This window comes from Mesoplodon bidens (genome assembly GCF_964165515.1).
Source record: "Mesoplodon bidens genome assembly, chromosome: 14".
Lineage (NCBI taxonomy): Eukaryota > Metazoa > Chordata > Mammalia > Artiodactyla > Ziphiidae > Mesoplodon > Mesoplodon bidens.
The window spans coordinates 30856508-30877852 of NC_138170.1; the positions used below are offsets into that span (position 1 = coordinate 30856508).

At 40.1% G+C, this 21345-nt stretch overlaps 1 protein-coding gene across 6 annotated transcripts in view; it reads right to left on the reverse strand.

Moving 5' to 3' along the window:
- Nucleotides 1–21345, reverse strand: part of ANTXR1 (ANTXR cell adhesion molecule 1) — a 293533-nt gene that overhangs the window by 180161 nt on the left and 92027 nt on the right. The window lies entirely within an intron of this gene.

The following is a 21345-nucleotide window of genomic DNA, read 5'->3' on the forward strand; positions in this document are numbered from 1 at the left end:
ACATATCCTTGTTGCTTATTTAAACATATTCATTTTTATTAAAAAACATATTCTCTTGAATGTCTACCATGTGCCAGGCATTGTGCTAGGCCTGGAAGTGAACACAACAAATGAAGCACTGCACTTTTTTTTGTTTGTTTAATGGCCACTGTTTTAGTTATCTATTGGATTTAGGGAATGTGGGCAGGCCTTATGCCCTGGGGACATCAGAAATTGAACTTAGCTAATAATAAGTGGCATTTATTTCCTGTTATTCCTTGGGTGTGTAGCCTAAGGAGAAGGGATAATTAGCAGAACAAAATGCAGGCACTCTTAGGCCCTCCAGGCAAATGCCACCTACTACATCAAAACTTCATTTAGAATTCTAATAAGAATGAGTACCCCTGTTTGAGTGAGGTGAACACAGAAAATGAGGGAGGGCTTTGCATAAGAAATAACATGAACATTGGGTTTTGACGGGTGAATAGGAGTTCTTGAGGAAGAGAGTTCATGAGGAAGCACAACAAAGCAGAAAAAATGCTGTTATTACACAAATTACTATTTAATTAAATTGTGATGAGCACAAAGAAGGAAAAGCAGGGGGCTTACTCTCACATGGGAAGTCAGGAAACATTTCCCTGAGGAAAGGCTCTGTGAGCTGAGACCTAAGGCTGGGTGGAGAGGAGATGGGGTGGGAGAGCGCTGGAGCTGCACAGATCCTGGAGCAGGAAGGAGCCCAGGTCTTCCGGGAGCTAACAGAAGGCTGACAAGGCTGTTGAATTTCAGTGAGACAGTGGCTCAAAATGAAGCTAGAAAAGGCAGCAGGACCAGATGACCAAGGCCTTGTAGGTCATGGTGGGGCTTTTGGGACTTTTCCTAAATGTAACAGGAAGCTACTGGAGGTTCCCCTCATATTTAGAACGAGTACTGGCAGAGTATGGAATGTTGCCAGAATAGTGAGGGTATGTTGAGTACAATTATGAAGCTTATGAGGACAGTGGCGGATCACACAGCACCTGAACCGAGCATTATTATCTTCAAGATGTTTTCCCATCTATGATGGCAATAACGACAGTGAGACTAGCTGGGGCATGTGTGTCGGTGCTCTCTAAGTACATCGTACACATCACGTAATCTAGTGTAACCTTCTAGCAGTGCTATCAGGGAAGGATGTTATTCCCTTCATTTAACAGACATAGGTGGAGACACTTGCCCAGCGTTACACAGGGGAGCTTGGATCAGCACCGGGGCAGTCTGGCCGCCACGTCTTTTTTTTTTTTTTGCGGTACGCAGGCCTCTCACTGTTGTGGCCTCTCCCATTGTGGAGCACAGGCTCTGGACGCGCAGGCTCAGCGGCCATGGCTCACGGGCCCAGCCGCTCCGCGGCATGTGGGATCTTCCCGGACCAGGGCACGAACCCATGTCCCCTGCATCAGCAGGCGGACTTTCAACCACTGCGCCGCCAGGGAAGCCCTGGCCGCCACCTCTTGGTGAGAGGCACGCTTGATCTCCTCTCACTACAAGCTTACGAACCAAGGCAAGGCAGGGCTCACTGGGCTCATTTTCCAGATGCAAGATGGAGGCTCAGAGAGGCCACAGTAACCCCTGATTGCACAGCGTGTCAGAGGCAAAGCCAGGACTAGAAGTGGATTCTCCAGTATTCTGACCAAGCACCTCCCTGTTCCAGGAAAGGCTCGTATTAGAGGATAAACCAAACTCGGGACAGGCGTGGCTGATGACAACCTATATTTACTTTCTCTTGGTGCTGCAAATGCTCTAGTAATACTTGGGAGTGCAGATCCCTGCCCACGGAGCCTGCCCACGGAGTCACAGGCCGGCCACGGCGCGGCCACAGGAGGCCTCGTGACTCCTGACTGCATTCTGCGCGGGGAGCTGAAGGGGGCGCACCGCAGCCACGCACCGCGGCCCAGGCTCCCTCCCGGGCTCTCTCTGAGCAGCTCCTCTCCTCCCTACATGGCAACAGGAAAGGGAGGGAGAGCCCAAGGTTGGCTCGGTCAGCCTAGGTCAGGTGGACCGCTTCTCACTTCCCCCCTCCTTTCATTTTCCTTTCCTGCCTGGGAGACCAGCTATTTCTGGAGCAAAGCAGATGAGACCCTCGCTGGGAGGACGGAGGAGACGTGGTCGAGGCCGTAGCACCAGCTCGACACGGCCTCCCATCAGTTCATCAGGCTCCCAGGCTGTGGGCCTGCTCTGGGGAGCTGGCATTTTCGGGTCTGAGAGGGATTGTTTGGTTTGGAGTGTGTTCCACTTTACCACAAAAATGAGTGACTTTTTTTTCCCTCTTTCTCTCTAAACAAAGGAGGGCCATTTGGTTTCCATAACTTTGATCATCTGACTCTTTCCTGGAACGTCCACTTGGGAAGCAGGGCCCAAAGCCTTCCTCCTCGGCTGGGCCACGTTTGGCTCGGGGGCCATGCCAACCTCATGGCCACCTCTGCCAAAGCCAGTGGCGTGGTGACATTTATGGGGCCATCATCCTCTGGAGGGCCTTAGCCCTCTGTCCACCGGTGGCCATTACACTGCTCGTGGGTGGGCGAGGAAAATGGACGCCGGGAGCTGGGAGGAAACTAGGGAGGGGCGGGAGTTCGAAACTAGACCTTCAGGGAATTTTTAGATGATCTATAAATGTAAATTTCCTTGCCTTTTGCCAAAGGTAGTTCTGAATTCAGTGTATACCTACGACATAGGTGAATCCAAAGCATCTGTGTTACAAGAGTCTGATAATCGAACACAGCTTGATTTAAATCAGGATCTGGGGATCAATGAGTGTCCTTGTACCGAAACACCAGACACCCAGGCTTGTGATCTGGAGCATCCCTGAGGATGAGTACAAGGGGCATAGGGCCTGGTAGACTCCAGAGTCAAACAGATGCAGGTTCATATCCCAGGTCCTCTTACTAGTGTGTGACTGGGGACAAGTTCCTCGGCTGTGAACATGATGACATCATTGTGTGGGGTTGTGTGGGGAGTGAGAGAAAGTGCGTGTAAGTATGTTACTGGGCACTTAATTAACATTTAGTAAACGTTACTCCACATTATTACACGGGTATCCAAGCCTTTGAAACAGACAATGAATGTGTGGTTTAAAATCAGAGGAACTGAAAATTTAACATTTCAAAATGTCTAATTGCTTGATTACATTGTTCTGTCAAACACCTTTTTAGGCATTAGTGATAGGGATAGAAGAGAATAATTAAATAGTTAGTTAGAAATCCCACTAGGGGATTGAAGATAGAAAGGGAATTTTAAGGAAGTCTGGGAGACTGTTGTAAGCTACTGACCACTCAAGAAAAGAATCCAGTAACCTAGCAACAATCTACACTATCTTGAAGGAAGACCAGGCACATTCAAGGCACAAACCCTGAAAGTTAAAACACAAGACAACAGATATGGAGTCTGAATCTTGTTACACGAAGTCAAGCAGATGTAACAAGATAATGGTGCCTGCCCGCCTGTGTCTCTCACAAGCCCCCAGTGCTAATAAACTCACTCTTTGCCTGCCACTTTGCCTCACGCTGAATTCTTTCTGCGACGAGACAAAAGAACCTCAGCTTCAGTAAGTCCTGACACCAGGTGAGCAGTTTCAATTAAAAGACATTCAAGTCCCCTCCTAAGTCAGGGATTGTGGGTTCAAATCCCAGTCTGAGTTTTGGCTGGGTTTGAGTCCCATCCAAGAAGGAGTGTGATCTCATTAGGAATTCCTGGGAAAATGAAATGTTTTAGTGAATGTGTGTGTATGTGTACATATGTACATACACACAGGCATATTATATCTACACGTACACACACATACATCTATATCTACACATACATCTATATGTATCTATATTTATTCTATACTGATTTTGTGTAACACTATATACCCATGGTCTCATCTGACATTATTATTATTATTAATTTACAATTTGGGAAACTGAGGCTCAGAGAAGTTGGTTAATTGAGTTAGTGTTGCACACTAATAAAAGAGCTGGAAATCGAACCCAGGTTTTTTTTTAAGAAGATGTTGGGGGTAGGAGTTAATTTATTTTTGCTGTGTTGGGTCTTCATTCCTGTGCGAGGGCTTTCTCTAGTTGCGGCAAGCGGGGGCCACTCTTCATCGCAGTGCGCGGGCCTCTCACTATCGCGGCCTCTCTTGTTGCGGAGCACAGGCTCCAGATGCGCAGGCTCAGTAGTTGTGGCTCATGGGCCTAGTTGCTCCACAGCATGTGGGATCCTCCCAGACCAGGGCCCGAACCCGTGTCCCCTGCATTAGCAGGCAGATTCTCAACCACTGCACCACCAGAGAAGCCCTGAACCCAGGTTTTGTTGAAATGACTTGCCCATGGTCAACCCAGCTAGTTATTTTTTAAATTTTTTTACAGATATAATTTAAACTAGTTAGCCATTTTATATTGTCATAATCTCACAGCTAGTTTTATGATGTAGCCTGAAGTATACCAGGAACTGAGTCTGGCAGTTTCGGAGGCAAACGATCAAGATTCTCCACGGGTGAGGTTGGATAGCAGTAGGAGGCTTGTCTTCCACGAGAGGCAACCAGGGTTGAGAAGCTCTGTGATAAGGTTCTGCTGTCTTCTGAGAGACCCTGACCTACTGTAATGAACCCATGTTCCAGAACCATACATTCAAATGTGTACATTCCCAGGTTTTGATCTTGGATCAATGTAATTCTTTTCAGACTGGTGAAGAAGTTCCAGAATTCTTCCCTGCAGTTCATAACTGTCTAATGGATTTGGGATAAAACCAGGATTAAAATTTATTAGCTAATTCAAACACCAATCGCAGTGGATCCTTTCACAGGGCTGATTAAATAACTGAAATCCTTTCCAAGTCTTGGCAATCCTTTCTTGATATAAATATTTATTTCTGTCCAAAAGGACAAGAAAAATAGCCCTTAGTCTTATCTAAGGGAGCTTGTTGAAACCCTCCCAAAGCTGATGTAAGCTCCAAAGAAGAGTTTACATTCCTACTGTGACAAAATAGTGGAGGTTAGGGACTGAATGAGCTCACCCTGCTCTTTCTCCCCATCTCCCCTGAGTCTAGGGAGATTTTTGTGGCATCCCTGAGCCAAGTATAACTGTTCAGCACCAAATTATCAGCTGGTTGGGGAATGTGTCTCTGAATTAAGACAGAACAGACAAGCTAGAGTTAGACTGAATGTTTCTACCTTTTCACCTACTTGAACAGTAACCAGCTTTTTAAAAAGCTCAACTTCTAAAATACTGTGCAGAAACCTGAAATAAAATGGTACTCAGCAGGACTCCAAGTTGATGAAATTCAACTTGGCTTGAGCTTTCTGGGGTCCTAGCCAGAAAGGAGGTGGTCGATTGCTCTACTGGGACTCCTGCAATGAAAATTCACAAACATGGGGGTCTTACTGCAAAGCTAAGTGGGATCCCATGGCTTAGAGTAGAAAGAAGTTAACATTTATTAGGCATGTACTATGTGTCAGCCCCTAGGCTGGAAGGTTTTCATAGATGGCTGAGATCAGAAGCCTATGGATTCTCTTGCTAGAAGACCTTAAACTCTACGTAAGGGGACAAAGCAGAGATTTTGAAAGTGGAGAGGGTGGCTTCTACTTGGAAAGGCTGAACAGTGGTTCTGAGGTCAGAGCAACGAGAAACAAGAGTCAGCACAGAATGGGAAGAGCCGGTAGTGAAGCACAGGTGGGTGAGGCCAAGCTGGGAACAATCCTCAGAACATACACGTCCACCATAATGTCCTCTCAGTCCCAGCTGAAGCCAGAGGGGTGCCTTTAATATGGCGGAACCAAGCTGGCCACCATCGTTTTCCTCAGGCATGACCCACACCTATCTATCCATTCGCTAGCCTGAAGTTGTTGCAAGGTTTCTTTGGAAGCCCTCACTGGCTAGTTGCTATGAGATCAGGTGATGAGCTTGGTCAACAGGCTCCAGGTAAGTTCCCTGGGCTATACATGATTATTTCCCCAGCTCCTGTGTGTGTAGGTGTCCAGGATAGCCTTTTAGTTTCCCTCCATGTTCTCTGGGGCAGATTAGAGCAGGAACCATGAGCACATTAAGAGCCTGGGCCCTGGAGTCCCATCACAGCTTGCTACCTACTGGCTATGTAACCCTCTCCATAACCCAGAGTTCTCACCTATAAGATGGAATAATACTCATTTCATATTCAGCACATTTAATGAGATGATATGATTAAATGCTCAACACTTAATAAGCGCTTGACAAACGTCAACTATTACTGCTAAAGTGTGGGTACTTCTGGGCTCATTGCCTGAGGCACCTGTAAAACACAAGATGTGAAGGTGTGTATAAACTGAGTAGGTCTTGCAGAACTTATCTACTGGGTTGTGTGAGGGCTACATGGTGTAGGCGTGACAAGAAGAGAGTCATCTATCCTAATAGATTCTCTGGGTGTGTATGTCATGCAGTGATCCTCAAATGGGGGCAGTTTTGTCCTTCAGGGGATAAAAGGCAATGGTTGAGACAGTTTTGGTTGTCAAACTGGGGGAGGAGGGCTATTGGCATCTAGTGAGTAGAGATCAGGGATGATGCTAAGTATCCTACAACGCACAAGGCATCCCTCTCCCCTTCAACAAAAAATTGTCTGGTCCGAAATGTCGATAGTGCCAAGGTTAGAAATCCTGGTATAATGTCTACCATGGCTTTACACCTTTCTTTGGCCCATTGTAGAGAGTTCTGTAGATAGTTCTGGGTGGTTCACAGCCCAACCCCGAGAATTCTGGTAGAATGTCCAGAAAGGTTCAGAGGTGTTAAAAGATTATGAGCAGAGGAGGGAGAGGGAGTATCAACTTGAGGGCCATTGGAAGACACGTGGCTGGAGTAAGGAAGAGAGTGTTTCTTAGCAAATTCTTCCATGCATGCTTTGATGGGTCCAGGTTTGCCTAGTGGTAGGTGGCACCTGAGCCATTCTGCTGGATGGAGCTTTACAACTGAAATGGGGGCACTCCATAAGTGGGACACTCCATAAGTGGGACTTAGATTGCTGTTGAGGCTCCGAGCTGACGTGGGTGGGAAGGCTGTAGAGTCAGAGCACCTCACCTACAAATACCAGTATAGGACAAAGAGCTGAGTGCAGTCTTAGAAAAAGATAAGTCAGTTAACTTGAACATTGTGTACACGAGGACCAAGATTACATCATGGCCCCAGAAGTAAAAGGTGAGGGACCATGAGTGCACTCCCAGAGGAGAGCAGGGATGGGAGCCAGCAGCCCTGCTGGTCTCTAGATTGTCTTTTGGGGGCTTACACATTCCCCAGTCCTGCATAAGCCTTGACTTCTGTGGCTCTGGACCCACCAGCTTTTAGAACTGGTCTTTAGCACAGCTAGTTTGACTTCTCAGGATATAAACTGCTTTCTGTTCATATTTACTGCTATTTTCAGTAATTATAAAAGTAATACACAGTGAGTGTGAGAAGTCTGAGAAATACAGGGACGTATATCCCTGGTGGCGCAGTAGTTAAGAATCCGCCTGCCAATGCAGGGGACACAGGTTCGAGCCCTGGTCCGGGAAGATCCCACACGCTGCAGAGCAACTAAGCCCATGCACCACAACTACTGAGCCCACATGGCACAACTACTGAAGCCCATGAGCCTAGAGCCCGTGCTCTGCAACAAGAGAAGCTACTGCAATGAGAAGCCCGAGCAACACAACGAAGAGTAGCCCCCACTCGCTGCAACTAGAGAAAGCCTGCATGCAGGAACAAAGACCCCCCACAGCCAAAAATAAATAAAGTTTATAAAAAAAATAAAAAGAATGAAAATCCTTGGTAATCCTAACTTCCAGTAATAAACATTGTTAACGCTATTTCAGAATTTTTTCTATGCATATTATTTTTCACATGATTGGAATCATACTACGCATAATGTTGTGGTATTTGGCATCATCTCTATCCAAAGTTAATAGGGACAGATTTAGGTGTTGCAAGAAAACCGAATGAAGATAATGGGGCTCGGGGCTCTTGCAAAATATTTCTTCCTCTCAATAAATCTAGAGCAAAAAATTCTTGACTGTTGACATTTATAAAACTTACAAATTATCTTCTAAGCAAAGCATCAACTTTTAAAAAATTTGTGAGCTTGAGGTCAGAAAAGTGGTGCCCTTGAAGCAGCTGTAATTTGCTAAGAAGAAATATATTTTTTAAAGCTTTGTTTTCACTTGGTTGAAGACAATTCAGGATTCATGCACAAGGTATGTGTCTCCTGACATACGAAGTCTTTCAGCTGTGCACAATTAGGTTTGGAAGGGTTTACCTTTGGAATTGGGATTGAGTGGCAAGTCTACTGAAATGGCTAAAGCCTTGCACAGGATCATGGCCATGAACTATGGCAAATGCTGACTGTTCTTAAAGAACACAAACCTATACAGAATCTTAGAGAAGCGGTGGGAAGGAGACCCCAGGCACACACTTGAGTAACAGTGGACGCCACTAAGTTGCTGTGGTATGCAGGTTAGAAGACGGAGCTAAATTGCATGGAGCAGAGATATATCAGTAGCACTCTCTTCCTTTCCCTCAGCAACACCCAACTTTTCCTCTAAATGAATGTTGAGCAAATATTTAAACAATGTCAGTTTGAAGGGGACATAGGTTATTAGCCTGCCTGGGGTTCCCACGAGTCTAGCCCATCTCTATGTTAACCACTTTTTCTTCCACCATCCTACTGAAGTGACAAAGGAGCAGTATGGCATGGGGAAAGGCATCATCACAAAAGTCCAGTCATCTGGTGCAGAATAGAAGGGGTGCCAACTTCCTCTATCAGGACAACAGGGCTGGGATAACAGCAGTTTCAGGGAAGTTCACAAGCAAATCTCTCCTCCAACAATGCTTCAAAGAAGACCACTGTGTGCCAGAGTCCACAGGCAGCTTACAATTTTCATTTGGAAGCAATTGCACACTTGGGAGAACAGGGGCAAAGTCAAGTTTGACTGTCTACCAGGCACTGCTGCAGTTAACTTTGGACTGCGTCAACTTGCCCTTGGAAGAAGCTCTTTTGCCCCTGAATGAAAATCTTTACCACTTAGTTACTTTTGGTGGCAACTTCTCTTTTATCCCCACCCCATCCCAGATTCCTGGGGTTTTTATCTGACCAAGAAAAAGTGCAGTAAATTTCCACTTATCTATATTTTTGTCTGGATCTGAAAGATAAAAACATGGACTAACACAGTCTTGGCAGGAGCCACTTCAGAAGCAACTGGGTGAAACCTAAACTCCCTCTGAAAGCAGGGGCAAAAGGGAAACATGGGCAGATACATGAAAAGCCTGTGAAGTTGAAGAAAGAAGGACCATTTGGGGAACCAGAAGAGGTGGCTTCCCTGTGATCACACAGTCAGCTGCATATACTGACTTTCTAAAGCCTGGGCTCTTTGTTCCCTGGTCCAGGGCTTTTTTTCTTGAACCAGAGTTTAAGTCTTGACTCTCTAACATGCTCTGTGGCCTTGGGCAAATAGCTAAACCTCTCTGAGCTGAGGTTTCCTGTCTATACTATGAGGGGGAGCAGTGAAAATCAGGGCCTCCAAATCAGGCACACATCAGAGTGATGTGGGCCTTCAGGATCAGGGGACCCAGGGACCCGTGGGGATCTGTGTTTAGGAAGCAATGTTAGAGAAGCGGGCAAAAGCCTCTGGAGTAGACTTCCTGGGGTCCAAACTGCTTCCACCTCTGGCCATCTGGGTGACCTTGGGCACTTCATCTCTGAGTTTCAGTTCCCTTGTCAGCAAAATGGGGATAGAAATAACTCCTCCCTCACTGGACTGCTGTGAGGATGAAATGAACTAGTTCAGGAACAGAACGGGGTAGGTGCTCAGCAATCAGTGGCTGCTATCACTTGGATGAAGCTCCTGGGGGATTCTGATTAAGAATCATGAGATGAGATGCTCCTTTAGATCTCTTCATTCTGAGTTGCACAAAGTGACCTTCTATCATCTTCATATGACATCAAACCCCTACGAATGCATCCAAATTGCACTAAGTACCTTTTTCACCCATAGATGCAACACTCTAACCAGTGAGAAAGGAAACAATAGGCTTTTGTTTGGGAAGTTTGTGTTCTCCTTCCCTCTGCCCTCCTCCCCATCTGCCACCATAGGTGCACTTCAATGATCTCCTTAAGGGGCCCACAGCCCCCGAGGACCAGATGTTTTCTAAGATAAAGTATAGTTTCTGGATAACTGGACAGATTTTTAAAAACAAACACAATGGAAATCCTACATTGGAGTGAGCATTGTCTCTCACCCCCTTGGGAAGTGAGCCCCTCTTTGGAACTGTTCCAGCTGCTTTCATGACTAATGTTCAGTTTGAAAAAAATATCTTCAAAGGGGGCAACGTTTTACGCTTTGAGAGTGAACCAAAAGTAAACCAGAGCCATGCCTTGTGAATAAGACTGAAGATCAAGCTGAGAAACAAAATTTTGCATCAGAAAAGAAATGTGCCTATAAAACCAGGAAACTGATTTGTCACATGGCCTTTCAATTGAATTTTAGTAAGTTTGTTAAAAATCAGTTTCCTTTGTTTATAGTCATACCTCATTATTCTCCATGCAACGCCAGGATAGTCTAGCATGTTTTTCATTATTGTATTAGTAAAAACATTCAGTTTTTATTTACTGTTCATTAAAATGGATCATTTGTCAGCTCCTACCCCAGCGTCTCCTTTTTAGCATTCTAATGTCTCTACAAGTGGATTTCCAATTGAAAGTGGATCTTTTCTTGGCACGATACACCGAATACTGGAGTAGGAAAAAGTGCATCCAGAATAAATAAAGTTTGTGTGAAGGTTTCCAAGATATTTTCTTGGCCAGGAGTGAGTTCAGCCTGGTGACTGGAGAACCAACCAAATGCTAAACTTAAGATGCGTGCTTGGCCTAAATAATTAACAAGAATTTTAAAGTTAAAATTTAAATAATGGTTGTGGTTTTTTTTTTTTTTCTTATGACGGAAGGGACATATGATCATAGAAAACTTAGATGAACAGAAAGAAGAAAGTAAAAACTAATAGTGGTCTCATTCAGAGGTAACTACTGTTAACGTTTGGCTGTGTGTCTTTCACGTTTCTCTCTCTCTCTGCATATAAATGTGTCTAAAACAGGAGTAGCATCAAGGCACTGTTTTGTAACTTATTTTTAACATATGAAGCAGTATCATTAACATCTTTCGCACATAAGTAATTATTCGTCTTTCCCCCAGTATTAATTATTTAAGGGTAAAGTATAATTTATATAACAAATTAACTATCGTTAAGCATTTATGTTACCATTTAAATGTTTCCATTTGTTTACTTTCTTTCCTTCCTCTCCCTCCCTCCCTTTCTTGCTTCCATCCCAAATTCATTCCTTCCTCCCTCCTCCCTCCCTCCTCTCTGTCTCCTTTTTTCTTTTTGCCATCATAAGCAATATTATGATGAACATCTTGTAGCTGAGTCTTTAACATTCTCAATCATTTCCTTTTGATGAAGTTGAAATTGAAATTCTGGGTCAAAAAATGTATAAAAGCAGTTGATTCATCTTAAGAATGGTCTTCCTGGGGAGTTCCCTGGTGGTCTAGTGGTTAGGATTTCAGGCTTTCACTGCCGGAGGAGGAGTTGGGCGGTTTGGGTTCAATCCCTGGTTGGGGAACCAAGCAGCCAAAAAAAAAAAAAAAAAAAAAAATTCCAAAAGATTCAATGGTCTCTCTCACCAATGATGAATGAAAACACTTCTTACTCTATATTTTTGCCAATATTGGGAATTGTAATTTTTGTTAGTCTTTGCCAGTTTGATAGATTATTTTAATTTGCGTTTCCTTGATTACAGTGAACATTTTCCACATGCTTATTTGCCATTATTTTTCTTGTAAATTTCCTTTTCATATCTTTTACCCATCGACGTGCTCACCTTTTCTACTGATTTTAAGAGCTGTCTACATATTAAAGTTATTGACCCTTTGTTTGTTCTATGTCTTACAAATAATTTAGCATGTTTTCTGTTTCCCTTTAGATTTTTTGGAGGGGGGGAGGTTTAAAGAATTCAAAAACATGTACTCAAACCATTCAAATTTTCCTTCATGGTATCTCCTTTCAGAGTTATGCTTAAAAAGTCTTTCCCCACTGGAAAATTATGTAAATATTTATTTTTGTTTCCTTCTAAAACTTCTATAATTTCATGTTCACGTTTAAGTTTTTCATCTGGAATTTGTTTAGATGTAAGGTGTGAGATAAAAATTGAACTGAATCATTTTTCCAAGAGGTTAGCCAGTTGTCTCAATACCATTTTTGAATAATCCACTCTTTTCCCACCGATAAGAAAGGTCATTTTATTTTATACTAAATTCACAGAAGTGCTTGGTTCTTTTTATGGACTTCATTTTTCCTGTTCTAATGTTAGGTTTGCCTTTTGTGGCACCAGTCATACACTGTTTAAATTATTGCAGCTTTTTTATACATCTTAAAATCAGCTAGGGCAAGTTTCCACATTTTTCTTGGCTATTCTTAAATGTTTATTCTTCCATATATACACTTTAGAATTATTTTGTTAACTTCAAAAGTCCCATTGGACTTTTCATTGGGATTGTAGTAAAAGTAAATATTAATTTGAAGACAACTGGTATCTTTGCAATCCTCAATTGCTGCTCCATTGAATAATAGTGATAATGACAATAATAAATTAATATTAGCAGCCAACATTGATCGACTGCTTACTGAATGCTTGGCCCTGTTCTGAGCCCTAATTCTCACACTGAAACATCATAACAGTCCACCACAGAGGTGCTATTATTTCCATACTCATTTTACAGATAGAGAAATTGAGGCTTGGAGATGTTAAATACTGTAACTTGCCATGGTCACAAAGCTTTAAGACAGAAACAGGGTTCTTTTCCTGGGTGGTTCCAGTATATGTTCTATGCCATGAGTCTATACTGCCTCTGTACTGACTTACATTTTCTTCATTTCCCTCACAGAGTTGTGTAATTTTCTTCCTCTATGTCTCTACAAATTTGGTTAAATTAGTTCTTACCAGATTTTATATGTTGCTACTGTATTTTTCCTGTGATGTTTGGTCATTGCTAGATTATGGCAAAGCTATTGATTATTATAAGGGAGGTATTTATTTTGAAATCATCCAGTTTAATAACCTTCTTATTAGTGTAGTAGTCTGTTGATTCTCTTTTTGTTTTGCAGGACGACACAACCATCATTTTAAAGTAATAATGTTTGGCTCCCGTTTCCTGTACTTATATCTCTCATTAGTTTTCTTGCATCACTGTAATACCTATAGCATTGTCTAATACAGTAGTCACTATCCATAGGTGGCTATTGACATTCAAGTTAATTAAAATTAAATGAATTTAAAAATTCAGTTCCTCAACTGCACTAGTCACTCTTCAAGTCCCCAATAAGCCACATGTGGCTGTGGCTACCATATTGGCTACATTTTAGAACATTTTCATTATCACAGAAAGTTCTATTGGACAGTACTGCTAGAACTTCCAGATTAATGTTAAATAATAATGGTGAAATGAGTTGTCCTGCTTTTTTCTTCCTAACTGTAAAGTTAATATCTCTATTTAGTGATTTACTATAAAATGATGTTGAGTTTTGAATTTAAATATCTATATGTATTTTTTCTTATGTTAAAAAAGTCTTAACCTACTCCTAGTTTTCTAAAAGTATATATTTTAAAAATTTGGAATGGATAATGAACTTTAATGTCTTCTTGGCATCAAAAAATTTTGCTATGTGAGAGGCAAATTCCCCCTCATTCTTTAAGATTATCTTACTTATCCTGGTCCTTTTTAAATACATTGCTGGATTTTGTTTACCAATATTTTATTTATGTTTGTCATCAAAGAAATTGATTTCAAATATTTTCTATTACTAGTGTCTTGTCCAGTTTTTTTAAAAATCAAGATTATATAATTTTCATAAAATGAATTAAAACACTTTTTCTCTATTTCTTTTCTCTGGAAGAGTATGTATCAGATATGAGTCATCTGTCCCTTAAAGTCTGGTAAAACTTAGATGAAAAAATCTGGGTCTGGTGCTTTAGTTGAGGGGTATGATTTTCTCATGTCTCTCTTCCAGTTCATGCATTTCATCTTCATCTGTGTCTAATCACACTGCTTAGTCTATCCATTAAGTTGTATTTCAGTGAATAAACTTCTTCAGCTCTAAAATTTACACTAGGTTCTCTGCCAATGTGCCTTTGTTGAATGTTCTTCCCTTTTGGTCTGTTTGATTTCTTCACACACTTTATTTCATTTTTTAATTGAAATTAGTTGATGTACAATATTATGTTTCAGATGTACTACACAGTAATTTGACATTTTCATACACTATGAAATGAGCACCGTGATAAATCTAGTATCCATCTGTCCCCACACAAAGTCATTACAATATTATTAATCATATTCCTTCTGCAGTATATTAAATCCCTGTGGACTATTTATTTTATAATTGGAGGTTTGTATTTCTTAACTCCCTTCACTTATTTCACTCCCCTTCCAACCTCCCTCCTCTCTGGCAACCACCCATTCTTTTCTCTGCATCTAGAAATCAGTTTTCATTTTGTTTTGGTTGTTTGTTGCTTCTACATCTTGGCTATTGTAAATAATGCCACAATGAACATTGGCGTGCATGTATCTTTTCAAATTAATGTTTTTGTTTTCTTCAGGTAAATACTCAGAAGTGAAATTGCTAGATCATATAGCAGTTCTATTTTTAAGTTTTTGAGGAACCTCCATACTGTCTTCCACAGTGGCTGCACCAATTTACATTCCCACCAACATTGCACAAGGGTTCCCTTTTCTCCCCATCCTTGCCAGCACTTTTTCTCTTGATGATAGCCATTCTGACAGGTGTGAGGTAGTAACTCCTTGTGGTTTTGATTTGCATTTCTCTGATGATTAGTGATGTTCAGCATCTTTTCATGTGCCTGTTGGCCATCTGTATGTCTTCTTTGGAAATATGTCTGTATAGATTCTCTGCCCATTTTTTAATTGGGCTGTTTATTGTTTTTGATGTTGAGTTTTATGAGTTCCTCATATATTTTGAATATTAACCCCTTATCAGATATATAGTTTACAAATATCTTCTCCCACTCAATAGGTGGCCCTTCCTTTAGCTGATAGTTTCCTTTGCTGTGTAAGAGCTTTTAGGTTGGTGTATTTGTTTATTTTTGCTTTTGTTTCCCTTGTGTGATGAGACAGGTCCAAAAAAATATTGCTCAGACAGATGTCAAGGAGAGTACTGCTTATGCTTCCTTCTAGTTTTATGGTTTCAGACCTTACATTTAAGTCTTTAATCCATTTTTGAGTTTACTTTTGCATATAGTATAAGAAAGTAGTCCACATTGATTCTATTGCACACAGCAGTACAGTTTTCCAAATACCACTTATTGAAGAGGCTGTTATTTCTCATTGTATATTCTTGCTTGCTTTGTTGTAGATTAATTGACCATATAAGCATGGATTTATTTCTAGGCTCTCTATTCTGTTCCATTGATCTATGTGTTTGTTTTCATGCCAGTACCATATTGTTTTGATTACAGTAACTTTGTAGTATAGCTTGAAATCAAGGAGTGTGACAACTCTAGCTTTGTTCTTCTTTCTCAAGATTGCTTTGGCTATTTGGGGTCTTTTGGGTTTCCATACAAATTTTAGAGTTATTTGTTCTAGTTCTGTGATAAATGCCATTGGTGTTTTGATGGGGATTTCACTGAATCTGTAGATTGCCTTGGGTAGTATAGTCATTTTAACAATATTGATTCTTCCAATCCATGAGCACCAAATATCTTTCCATTTATTTTGTCATCTTGAATTTATTTCATCAATCTCACAATTTTCAGAATACAAATCTTTTTCCTCTTTGATCAGATTTATTCCTAGGTATTTTATTCTTTTTGATACAATTGTAAATGTGATTGTTTTCTTAATTTCTCTTTCTGATAGTTCATAATTAGTATTTAGAAATGCAACAATTTCTGCATATTACTTTTGTATTCTACCACCTTACTGAACTCATTTCAGTTCAAATGGTTTTTGGTAGTGTCCCTAGAATTTTCTATGTATAGAACGATATCATGTGCAAACAGTGACAGTTTTACTTCTTCCTTTCCAATTTGGATTCCTTTTATTTCTTTTTCTTTTCTGAGTGTTGTGGCTAGGACTTCCAATTCCATGTTGAATAAAAGTGGCAAGAGTGGCATCCTTGTCTTGTTCCTGATCTTACAGAAAATGCTTTTAGCTTTTCACCATTGATTATGATGTTGCCTATGGGATTGTCATACATGGCCTTTATTATGTTGAGGTATGTTCCTTCTACGCCCATTTTCTGGAGAATTTTTACCATAAAAGGACGTTGGATTTTGTCAAAAGCTTTTTCTGAATCTATTGAAATTATCATATGGTTTTTATTCTTCAATTTGTTAATGTGGTGTATTATGTTGATTGATTTGTGGATACAGAACCATCCTTGTGTTCCTGGGATAAATCGTACTTGATCATGGTGTATGAGCCTTCTAATGTATTGTTCAATTCAGTTTGCTAATATTTTGTTGAGGATTTTTGCATTTATGTTCATCAGTGATATTGACTTGTAATTATTTTTTGTGGTATCTTTGTCTGGTTTTGTTATTAGAGTGATGTTGGCTTCGTAGAATGAGTTCAGGAGGATTCCTCTTCATTTTTTTTTTTTTTGGAACAGTTTGAGAAGGATAGATGTTAACTCTTCTTTGAAGTTTGGTAGGATTTCCCCGTGAAATTGTCTGGTTCTAGACTTTCATTTGTTGAAAGTTTTTTAAAGTAATGATTGACTTTCATTACTGGTCATTATTAGCCTGTTCATATTTTCTATTTCTTCCTGATTCAGTCTTGGGAGATTGCACATTTCTAGGAATTTATCCATTTCTTCTGGGTTGTCCATTTTATTGTCATATAATTGTTTGTATTGGGTGGGCCAAAAGGTTTGTTTGATTATTTCTGTAAGATGTCTCTAGTAGCACTTAGTTGCCTTTAACTTCATTCAAAACAGTTTTGTTAGATTGTATGTGATGGCAGTCATATCAGCGTGCGTTTAAAAAAAGACTATCAAAATTGGTGAATTTTTGTGTAGCCATTTGAATATTGAAGATGGAAGAAAAAAAGCAACAATTTTGGTATATTATGCTTTATTATTTCAAGCAAGGTAAAAACACAACTGAAACACAAAAAAAGATTTGTGCAGCATATGGAGAAGGTGCTGTGACTGATCGAACGTGTCAAAAGTGGTTTGAGAAGTCTCATGCTGGGGATTTCTCACTGGACGATGCTTCACAGTCGGGTAGACCAGTTGAAGTTGATAGCAATCAAATTGAAACAATAATTGAGAACAATCAACATTATATTACGTGGGAGATAGCAGACATACTCAAAATATCCAAATCAAGTGTTGAAAATCATTTGCATCAGCTTGGTTATTTATGTTAATCACTTTGATGTTTGTGTTCCACATAAGTTAAGTGGAAAAAAACCTTCTTGACTATATTTCCACATGCGATTCTCTATTGAAACGTAATGAAAACATTCCATTTTTAAAACAAATTGTGATGGGTGATGAAAAGTGGATACTGTACAACAATGTGGAATGGAAGAGATCGTAGAGCAAGTGAAATAAACCACCACCAACCACAACAAAGGCTGATCTTCATCCAAAAAGGTGATGCTGTGTATATGGTGGCATTGGAAAGGAGTCCTCTATTATGAGCTCCTTCTAGAAAACCAAATGATTAATTCCAACAAGTACTGCTCTCAATTAGACCAACTGAAAGTGGCACTCAACGAAAAGTGTCCAGAATTAGTCAAAAGAAAACTCACAATCCTCCATCAGGATAACGCAAGACTGCATGTTTCTTTGATGACCAGGCAAAAAATGTTACAGGTTGGCTGGGAAGTTCTGATTCATCTGCCATATTCACCAGACATTGCACCTTCATATTTCCATTTATTTCAGTCTTTAAAAAGTTCTCTTAATGGAAAAAATTTCTTCCCTGGAAGACTGTAAAAGGCAACTGGACCAGTTCTTTGCTTAAAAAGGTAAAAAGTTTTGGGAAGATGGAATTATGAAGTTGCCTGAAAAATGGCAGAAGGTAGTGGAACAAAAGGGTGAATAAAGTTGTTCAATAAAATTCTTGGTGAAAATGAAAAATGTGTCTTTTATCTTTTCTTAGAAAACCGAAGACACTTTTTGGCCAATCCAATGGTAATCTCTTATGATCCTTTGTATTTCTCTGGTGTCGGTTGTAACTTCTCTTTCATTTCTGATTTTATTTATTTGGATCTTCTCTCTTTTTTTCTTGATGAGTTTGGCTAAAGGTTTATCAATTTTGTCAATCTTTTCAAAGAAACAGCTCTTAGTTTCATTGATCTTTTCTACTGTTTTTTAATTCTGTTTTATTTACACTCTGATCTTTATTTATTTTTCCTTCTAGTAACTTTGGGTTTTGTTTGTTCTTATTTTTCTAGTCCCTTTAGGTGTAAGGTGTAGACTGTTTATTTGACTTATTTTCTTGTTTTTAGACACTTTAACTGTGTTTATTTTACATCCTCTTTCAAATTGCTCTTTAGCCTTCTTGCTTGCTCTCTGTTTTCTTTCATCTCTTATCATATGATTTATCATTTGGTGCTGTGAGCCCATCTTCAGGGGGGGTTATGGCTTCAGGAGTGGTGTAGGTTGGACTGGATGTATACTGCCTCTGCCAGGGCCACGGGGATCTGGATGGCCACAGACTTATATTGGAGTTAGTTTTCTGACTTGGGGCTTCTGTATTATGCGGCTGGTAAAACAGTTTCCTGACCTGGTGCTTCTCTATTATGCAGCTGGTAAAACATCTTACCTTTATTCCCCTGCCTGCTTCCTTGAATCACTGAGCAGCTTTCCCTGTCCCCATTCAATGTCTGGTACAGCCCTCGGAGCCTGATTTCTACAGGGGGCTCTGCTTTTGCCTGCTTGTCTTGCTGGTGCCCTGTATCTATATTAGTAGCAAGATCACAGCCTGAAGACCCCTCAGGCCCAGAGCCCCCAGAGCTTTGCTTACTGCTTAGATTTTGCATTCACTTTTTGTCTCCTGTGCCTGGGGGTTTCCTCCTCATTCCCTTGAGCAAGGCCACATGTCACAATTTTTAAAATCATATTTTATGCAGAATTTTGAATCTATTATATTGACCAGAAACAAGTCCAGAAATTGTTTTAGATTCCTAAGTGGTTGATTTGTTTACTTTCTTTTTAAGCAAAGGCAAGGAAAGCAGGAGAGACATAGGTATTAACCTATGCTTTTTATTTTCTGGTTATATTTATCATCTAAGAATATATTTAAACAACTTCAACATTTTGGTATTAATATGTTGGTGTTTTATTTGTGTCTTAGTGCAATAATATTAAAGGCTGTACATAGTCTTTTCAATTTGTTATTTTTTATTTAACTGTTTTTCTTTATATAATCTGCTACAAATAATACTTTATTTGTTGAAGACTCCAAGGCTTATAACAGCCATAGCTTCATTATCCGGCCTGCAATTGGACTTATTATGGTTGATAAGGGCACTTCTGTTCTCTTTTTTTGTTATAAAGTGTAATGCAGTATTTAGGAAAAAATCTTGAAAGAGGAAATATATGCTATAAAAATTAAAACAGATAATTTAAAACTTGGATGTAGAAGTGGGAAAGGAGAATGGGAAAAGTAAAAGAATCTAAATTTATTTTATTTTATGGGGACAACTCAATGAGATACTTACATTCATAAGGTTGGTAGAAAAATGTAGAATTGAATATGTTGCATTTTAAAATTTATTTATCTTTTCTGTCCTCCACAGTTTCTTGTTCATATTATTTACTGAATGTAAAAGAACAGATGAATTAATAAATGAATGACAATTTTTTTTCAAATTCCAATATTTTCCCCTTAGCTAGAATATTTTTAATAACTATTTGTTTGAGTTCAGGAGTGTTACTTGCAGCATATAATGTTGTTGAGTCACTGCTTTTCTTTTCTCCAAACTGTCAGCACTTGTGTTGGAGGCACAATTAGGTTTGTGGTTTAAGCTAAATCCCTACCCCAGAGGCCTTTATTCCTTTTTGATTATGAATCAGGTGGAGAGCCTGTGCGGGTGTTTGCAAGTTTGTATTAGGAAAGGAAGAGAAGCTAGTTTCCCAAGAAATAAAATTTCATGGAGAAGCTGGAAAATATGCATTCAATATGTCACTCTACGAATCCATAGTAAATTTGTATTTTTTTGTTATCTTAATATAGCATCTCTGCGTAACCTTTCAAGGAATGGCAACGCTACACCCCATGTCCATTCATGTTCAGAGAGGGGTTGGGTCCAAAGGCTTGCTTGTCTGGGAAGCCTTCTTTGGAAGGTGTTGATGTCTTTTGAGTTTAATCCTCAGGAGTTTCTGATCTTAGATTTAAGATTCTGGTTAAGGAGAGAGGGAAGGCGGACTTGAATGACATCACAAATTAAAGGGGAAAAAAAGGAAGGACTCTAGAGGGTGCATGTCCAACTTTCACACTGTGACTTCTTGGGGATACTTCAAGATGTTTTCAAATAGCATGTACTTTTTGGATACGTGAGGGCATTTCCAAGTATCAATAAAAAATAACTGACTGTTTCAAATCTTTGGAATTATTCCAAATTCAGGAATTCCAGATGTTTGTAAAGATGCCATTGCATACCTCTGTTTAAATATTGAAGTGGGTTTCAAGATGCTATAGAGGGGAAAAGGCATACCCTTCAATTCTTCCTTTTTAAAAATGGTATAGTACCTACTCCGTAATGCTATCAGGAGGACCAAACTAGCGTGAATGGTTAGTCAATAAGCTTGAGTATCCTTTCCTTCCTCTTTGCTCTTTCTACCTCCCAGGGCAGTTGTGGCAAAAAGATGTGTGGTATTTAAAATGTCATAGCACTACAGAAAATACAGTATGTTATTACTGTTTATCGCTGCAGATACTGAACCAATAATTATCTGTGTGATGAATGCCAGATGTAAATAATAACCAGGGCTCCTGGCATTTGTCTTTCCATAATCTGTCTCCCCCATCTTTCCTGGACAGCGATCTGAATCACACACGTCTTTAAATTAAGAACTTGCCTGCTACAAATGTCTTGTGAAAGTGCCAATGTTATGACAATTCATTTTTTTCCCATGAAATGCACTTAGTTTTACTTCCATATGCCTGTATTTCAGGTCAGGTATTCACCCTGATGAGAGTTTTTTGGCGACTCCAAAGCAAGAAACATCCAGATTGAACAAACTTCCAGAATCTACACATGCAAGTCGAACAGTTTGGCCTTTAGTTTACTCAGAATTAATAAATTTAGACCATTTATTTTTTCCTCTTGTG